Genomic DNA, 8,360 nt, shown 5'->3' on the forward strand with positions numbered 1-8,360 from the left:
TGCTAGAATTCCCTCTTTCCTTGCTTCTTTCTTAAATCACCCAAAAATACCTTCTAAACTTCACTGTTCATTTCTCATCTTCCACATTTCAGAATTAAACTGAGCAATCAATGATGACTGGTTAACAAGATGTCATGTTGTCTCGAGAACACAGCTCAAGATTCACCACCTGTTCCCCTCTGTATGATATGCTGGGGCAGCAAAATTACTGTATTCTTCTTGGCTGCCCATGCTGGTATGCCACCTGAGAGAAAGAAATTTCTCATCATTTTCCCTTCCTCCTTCCAACAGCTTCAGTGCACAACAATTTACTACTGAATACTACACAACATGAACCCATTAATCTATCTAGCATAAACATGAATGAAACCTCCAGAACAAAATAAAATGAACCCCAATGGTTGAAACAAAGAAAAAGTGTATGCAGTTAACAAAAAGAAACTAAACACATGGTCTTAATGTATATGGTACTCTACATGAATGCTGAATAGTTTTAACTAATGGCTTCTTCGTCTTCCTAAAGTTTTTATTCTGTATCAGCTGTGGTGTTAATAATAATAATAATAATAATAATAATAATAATAATAATAAAGATTTTATTGTCTTTAGGCCATTACAGCAATTGACAACGTCAAATGAAGTTACAATTTATAATACAGTGTGATAAGGTATTGACTACTGAAACATTTTAGCTTATATTACAATAAATGTACAGTGGGTCATCTGTTGGATTACTGCATTTTACAGTTGATATCATAGAACGGATGGGCAATAAACCATTCATGCAGTCTTTCTTTGAATGTATGTTCAGGAAGATCCTGTATGGCATGTGGCAGCTTATTAAATAGTTTGTGCCCTGTGACTTCATAGCTATTTATTGATTGTGATTGTCTGTGGTAAGGCGTGTATATGTGTTTGATGCTTCTTGTGTTGTAACAATGTACATTTTCTCTACGTTTCACATCTTGTAGGTTCTTCTTCGTAAAGATTAAGACATTGTATACATAGAGGTTTATTACAGTCATAATTTTTTTGTTTGGTAAATAAGGGTTTGCAGTGAGCCTTATGTGAAGAATTTGTAATTATCCTAATGGCTTTCTTCTGCAATAATAGGATGTCATGTATATGACTACAGTTACCCCACAAGATAATGCCATAGGATATTATACTTTGGAAAAATGCAAAATAAGATGATCTGATGTATGTTTCGGGTACACAATTTCTGAGTTGTCTTAATAAATAAATTACTCTAGATAGCTTACTACTAATATAGTTTACATGTTGGCCCCAGGGTAACTTTTCGTCAAAATAAACTCCCAGGAATTTAACAGAACTAGGGTCATCAGATAGTGGCTTGTCTCTTAGAGTGAAGATTATCTGCTGAGTTTTATTTTCATTTAGCAGGAAACCATTTGCTCTGAACCAATATGCTGCATTAGTGAGTGTATTTTCAGCACAGGTTTTAAGATCATTAAGATTGTTACTGCTATGAAGAAAAGTCGTATCATCTGCATACAATACAGTGGTGGATCTAATAAACGAGGGGAGGTCATTGATCATTATCAGAAACAGGAAGGGCCCCAGTACAGATCCCTGAGGCACACCTACTTTAACATTTTCTATGTTTGACATTTCCTTACCAACACAAACTACCTGTTTACGGTTGTTGAGGTAAGCTTTTAATAGTCTGAGACTGTTTCCTTTGATGCCGTAGAATTCTAGTTTCTCTAGTAGTGGCGTGTGCTCAACACAGTCAAAGGCCTTGCTTAGGTCACAGAATGAGACCTGAGCAAAGCCTTTGTTCTCAAAAACTTTGAGGATGTAACTGACTACCGTGTTGATTGCATCAATGGTTGACAGATTCTTCCTAAACCCGTATTGTGTAGCATTAATTATTCCTAGATTCTCAAAGTGAGATGATAATTGTTGGTACATGATGCATTCTATTACCTTGGAGAATGCGGGTACTATTGAAATAGGCCTGTAACTAGATGGAGAGTCTTTATCTCCCTTTTTGTATACTGGGACAACCCTAGACAGTTTTAACTCATCAGGAAAATATCCCTCAAGTAAGCACTTGTTTATGCAATGGGTTAAAGGGTACAGAATGCAATCACACACTTTTTTTAGCAGGTTGCATGATATGCCATATATATCTAAGCTATCAGATGATTTCAGTTGTTTTATGACCCCTTGTACATATCTAGGTGTTACTTCAGAGAAGGTTAGCATGCTTGTATTTAGTGACTGTCTACCCCAATTTTGGGAGAGTAACTCAGATGGACTAATGTCTGGTTTGATAATTGCGTCTCCTATTTCTTTCACTGAATTAATAAAAAACTCATTGAGTGTTTGTGGTGGGATATTAATTTTGTCTTTTTTAGTATCTGTGGCAGCACTGTTAATTACTTTCCAAGCGGTTTTGCATTTATTGGTGGAATTATGTATGCTGTTGGCATTGTAGGTTTTTTTGGCCTGCAGGATGGCTTTTTTGTATTCATTCCTGCATTCCACATAGGCTGATTTGACACAGTCAGACTTCATACTATTGTATATGTTATACAGTAACAAAACTTGTTTCTTTAGATCTGTCAGCTGTTTAGTGTACCATATATTTTGTCTGTTTTGAGATCTGGGTTTGTGGCTGCTGTCCATTATTTTGATTTTCTTTATGGGAATACTATAGTTAAACAGGGTCAAGAATGCATTAAAAAATCTATCAAATATTATTTTGGCTGGCAGGTCATTACTTGAAGTGTAATGTCGATCGACACTACAATGGCCAAACCAGTCTCTGTCAGCAAGGAAATTACAAAATGTGTTAATTTTATCCTCAGTTACGGGTCTGGTAATCACAACTGTTGGGACAGGTCTGTTTGCATTGCTCCTATTGATGGGAATTTTACTTGCATAATTTAGAGATACGGAGTCATGGTCAGAGAATGGGAACACTACAACTTTGCATGTGTTTTCAGTGGTCTTGAAGTTTACAAAGATGTTATCTAAACATGCTTTGTTCCTTGTGGGCCTGTTATTAACATGATGTAAATTGTATTGTCTTAGTAAGTTTTCCAGATCTGCAACACTACCCTTACATTTAGTAACATCAAAATCAGCATTGAAATCACCTCCTATTGCAATATCATAGTGTAGCCATTTAATATTACTTAATTCACTCAATAGCATGTCCATTTTTTCTAAAAATATGTTAATGCTTCCCTTTGGTGATCTGTACATGGATACTACTATTAGCTTATGACTATTAATGATTATACCCGTAACTTCAAAGTGCTGTTCATCACACAAGGAATTTAGGTCTAGTTTGGTTATTGTACAATTGGGTCACTGGTTGGAATAAATTGCCACACCACCTCTAATGTGCTTTTTCCTACAGTAGCTATTTTCTATACTAAAATTGTCAAATTTGGCAACTGCAAGTTCATTCTCATTAGCCCAGTGTTCATTCAGACAAAAAATATCAAACTGGTTATCAAGACCAAACTCATTTATGATTAGTTCTTTATCTTTCAGTCCTTGAACGTTAAGGTAACATTTTTTAAGATCCATGCTCTTATTGCTTACACACTGAACACTATGGTGATTGGTTTTCAAACCTTTTTCAGGGCTTATCTTTTGGATTTCTGCCTCTTGTTGCCTTTTACTAAAAAATTGTTCACTTGGAGTGGTAGCACATCTACTGTTGTATGCCTACTCTTTCCTCCTTGTGATGATATTGTAGAGGAGGCTGCTACTACAGGAATTGATGGAACTGCTGTTATGGTGTGTGGAGGCACTGTTGTGGCATCTGGTGACTGAGGAGATAAGGCGAATGCTTCTTCTTCTTCTGCTGCTGTTGAATCTTGCTGGTGAAGTGTGATAGGTACTGCTGCTGCTGCTGCTGCTGTAGGCATTGTTGTGGCAACTGGTGAGAGTGGAGATTTGGATGTTGCTTCATCTTCTGCTGCTGTTGAATCCTGTAGATGAAGTGTGGTAGGTACTGCTGCTGCAGCATTTGTTATGTGTGTAGGTATAATTGCTGCTTCCACCTCTACTTCTACTGCTGCAATAGAAGTAACCATTTCTTCAGGCTCTGCTTGCGTCAAGCAAGGAACAGGAAGAGCAGCAATTACTTCTTGGTTGTCAGATGCTTTCAGTATCATGCTGATTTTTTGGCACAGAATCTTCTTGCCTCTGTTATTAAGGTGCTTGCCATGTCTCGTATAACAGTCTCTTTGCAAGGAGTCCATACTTATAAAATATGCATTTTGGTAGGCCCTGCAAATCTTTGAGTATTGCCTGTTTGCTTTTATGATTTCCACGTTCATACATGACCATTCCGAAAGGTCATGCCTATGTGGAATTCCGACTACAAAAACTGATTTCTCTTGTGTTGAATTTAGTATTGCCTTAAGGTTTCGTATTGCACTGTGGAGGTCGTTTTTATATACATTATTGGCTCCAGCTATGACGACAATATGACGATCATTTTCAGTTTCTATGTTTCTAATGAGTTCTTGGATGGGTGCACCTGGTTTGACAATACTAGTTGCTTGTATACAATGACTGTAATGTAGTATTTTTGCGATCTTACGTCCATGGCTATCAGAGAATATTTTCACTTTGAGTTTGTCTTCATGTTTATTGCGGAAGTTTCTGCTCATGTGCATGTCACTATATAGATTCGGCGTGTTGTTTTCGTCACAGTTTTCCGTGGATTCCACATTTATATCTGAATCTAGTGCATGAAAACGGTTTTTTGTTACCACAGGAATTCTACAGTCACTGGGTTTCACACGACCAACCCTTTTTTGCCTAGTAAACATATGTTGCCTTGTTGTTTCTGCCTGTAGGCCTATATCCACTTCAGAGCACTCGTTTATTGTAGGTAGGACACTGAAACTGCTTTTATTGCCGCAGTTCGTTCCATTCGATGTATTTATCACCTTTTCACTTCTTTCTTCCGTGATCATGCTAGTCCTGTGGTCCCAGTTCCGTGTTTTACTTGCTTTGGCGATCGGGATATTACGCGCCTTTTTCAGTTCGGCATTTTCATGTTAGAACCTATGGCAAAGCATCTGCCACCCAATTCAAATTGTACTTTCACATTCACTGGTGAGGTCATCTCTACCCCTTAATATGGAATATGGAACTTAGTTAAAACTTTTTTGTTTTTCCTTTTCATGTTTATGGGTTAGCTATCAAAATCAACTGACCTACCTGATATTACAGCACTTTCCCCATACATTGCCCCATCTTGTCTTTACCTTCGAGTGCTTTGACATTCTGCTAAACTTCTCTTATCCATTTCGTGAACTTCTCACTGATTCACATTAGGATCCAGAACCTTGAAAGCAGATGGCACCTTTTTACCGTATACAACCCCATGTGGTGAAATACCTGTACTACTGTGAATTTTTGAATTGTTGACTGTGAGATGTCATATTGAAACACATGTCCCAATTATCATGTCAACGATTCACGTAATGGCTTAACATCGAAATTGCACAGTGAACACATTCAGTACAACCATTCATTTGCCGATGGAAAGGGCTAATGTGAAGTTTTCGGATATGAAGTAGGCAACACAACTGCTTCAAAAGGACTGACATAAAATTTGTAACCTGATCTTTAATTACAGTATCGATAAAGTCAAATGTTAGCATTCAGTCACTAACCATCGCATTCATAACTGTGCTTGTTCAGTCGTCCAGAATTGCTATCATTAGCATGAACTGGGGAAAATGATCTATTATCATTAGAATATGCTTGTTACCAGCTCCTGTCCTGTTAAAAAGTCCAAGAATATCTGAACCAAGCATTTGAAAAATTTCTGCAATTGCATGCATCAGTTACTCAAATCTGCTCTTTGTGCACATGTCACACAGTCTTTCATGTACTGCTTTCTGGTCCTCCACCAAAACTTTTCTGTTACATGTCTATCTGTCATTCCATATCCTCCATGACCCACCAACAAGTGATCTTGAGCCTGTTGCAACACCTGGTTTGTAAAAGATATAGGAACCACCACACACAGTACACACTTTATACTTCTGCACAGCAAACTACCATGCAACACAAACTGTGGCTATAACCTAAAAGCCCAACTGTCTCTGTCTATTGCTTATGCTTTCTGCCATTCTGAGAAGCTTCTGCCTATTGCCTACAAAGCTCCATGTTTTCTGCTTAGCTTGTCTGTTTTAGTATGCAGTTTCCCAGTTTTATGCACTACCTCACAATTAAACTTGCCTAATTTCAATGCCCACCATGTTAATCAACTGGAAGTATCTTCCAATCCCCATACCTGCTTAAGGGAAGCATGATCTGTCATTACATCAAATGTTTGTCCATACAAATACTAGTGAAAGTAGATAACAATCTAAATAACAGCTAACATCTCTTTTTCTACTGCTGAATAATTGCATTCCGCTTTATTCAACTGTCTCGATGCATAAGCCACTGTATGTTCCTTATTATCCATGATTTGGCTCAAAACACAACTAATTGCTATATTGCTTGCATAACAGGATAGGGTTAACTCTTGTTCAAAAATAGTAAATACCAAAGTAGGACTGACTGCTTACTAAAGCATACTTCGATTTCTTGAACATAATTAGATACTATACTGACCACACAGATTTTACTCCTTTTCTTGATTGATGATTCAAGTACTTTGCAATTTTCACAGAATACCTCTTGAATTTCCTATAATAATTACGGAGACCTATAACCGATTGTAACTGTTTTATAATCTGGGGTGACATAAATTCACAAACTGCTGATATTGAGTATGGATCAGTCTTTATTCCTTTCTGGCTAATTACATGTCCTGGATAGTTTACTTCTGTTTGAGGGACATGGCACTTATTGGCTATGAGTGTTAAGTGTGCTGTCCATAGTTTCAAGCGTTTCAAGTGTTCTATTACACCAATCAAGCAACAATCTGTCCCTTCAGTCATCCTTGCAGAGTACTGTTTTTTGGGAATGATCTCCGACAGTCAAAGCACTCCTCTTTGCATTTAAAGAATGCTTTTTCTTATTGCGCTTCTCCTGCTTACTGTTTCCACAATCATGTACCTTATGTCCAACCTTACCACATTCATAGCACTGTCATTGGTGACATTACCTCTTCATGTGGATCATTTTTCCACATCTGTAGCATTTAAAATCAGAGGAGCAAACACCCCAGTCACCCCTTCTCCGAGTTGCAATTCTGAAAGCAGAGGATAAATCACTAGGATTCTTCATTCTACCCTTTGTGACATATCCACACGATAGCCCTCACAAATATGGACAAGGCGCTATTCTTTGCTTCCCGTAGAATTCTCTGCTTATATGTTAATTCATAAGTCAAGTCTATGAGTTCAGCTTGCAAATCCTGTCAGAAAGTGCCTGTACACCTCTACTGATTCATTATCTTTCTGCATTAATCTCATGAGTTTTTCTCTGAAAAATCTAGGCCTATTTTGCCTGTGATAGCATCAGTTTAGTCCTTTGGACAGCTGATTAAACGTTTGTGCTTCAGCATGGGTTTCATGGTATATGCCATGCATCATCTGTTAACCATAACTTAGCCATAGAAAGACATGTTGCATCTCGCCAATTCCCTGCATCTGAACTGCTTACTTGATGTCATCCAGAAAAGCTGACACCTCCTCAGATGTTTTCTCAGAAAAAGGTGTAATGAGACTAGCTGCCATAGGATCAATAGATGGAATATGTACACAACTATGGTCTTGGTATCCCTCCTTGTGCTTGTGTTATCCCAGTTGCTGCATGTAATGCTTCCAGTACCCTTTGCATTTCTTTGCTAGCCCAGCTCCATTCTATTTTATCCTGGAGTAATGCAGCTACCTGATTTTTCAACACTTCAATGGTTTCATTCAGAGTTAGGAAATGCGTTTCTGGCCATTGTGCAACCTCCATTCTGAACTACACTTCAGAACAAGTGAGATCCCTTTATATCACCACAATATCAATAAGCAAAAATAACTAGACTGACCTTATCTTCGCATCATACGTAGTCCAGTGAGACTCAATCCTCTGCCATGGTTCATGGCCAAATCATCTACAGGTTTCACAAGTCCCAGGCACTTCCTTAGTATACAGTAATTCATGCCCTGATAAATTACATTACAAAACTGGCACCTAGTCAGACATAAATATCCTGCCCTACAGCTACGCCAGAATAGTGAAAGGTTTGCAGTCTCTTGTGGCCTGTACATTGTCACTTTCAAGCTACCAGATGATGATGGTTGTTAGTGTATAGGTGTGGCTTCTCAACTGCAGTGATAGCTGATGTCAGTACCTCAGGTGCTCAATGTGTAGGACTGAAAGTTCTTCTGGGACCTCACTGCATATCA

The sequence above is a fragment of the Schistocerca cancellata genome, chromosome 1 (genome assembly GCF_023864275.1).
Source record: "Schistocerca cancellata isolate TAMUIC-IGC-003103 chromosome 1, iqSchCanc2.1, whole genome shotgun sequence".
Lineage (NCBI taxonomy): Eukaryota > Metazoa > Arthropoda > Insecta > Orthoptera > Acrididae > Schistocerca > Schistocerca cancellata.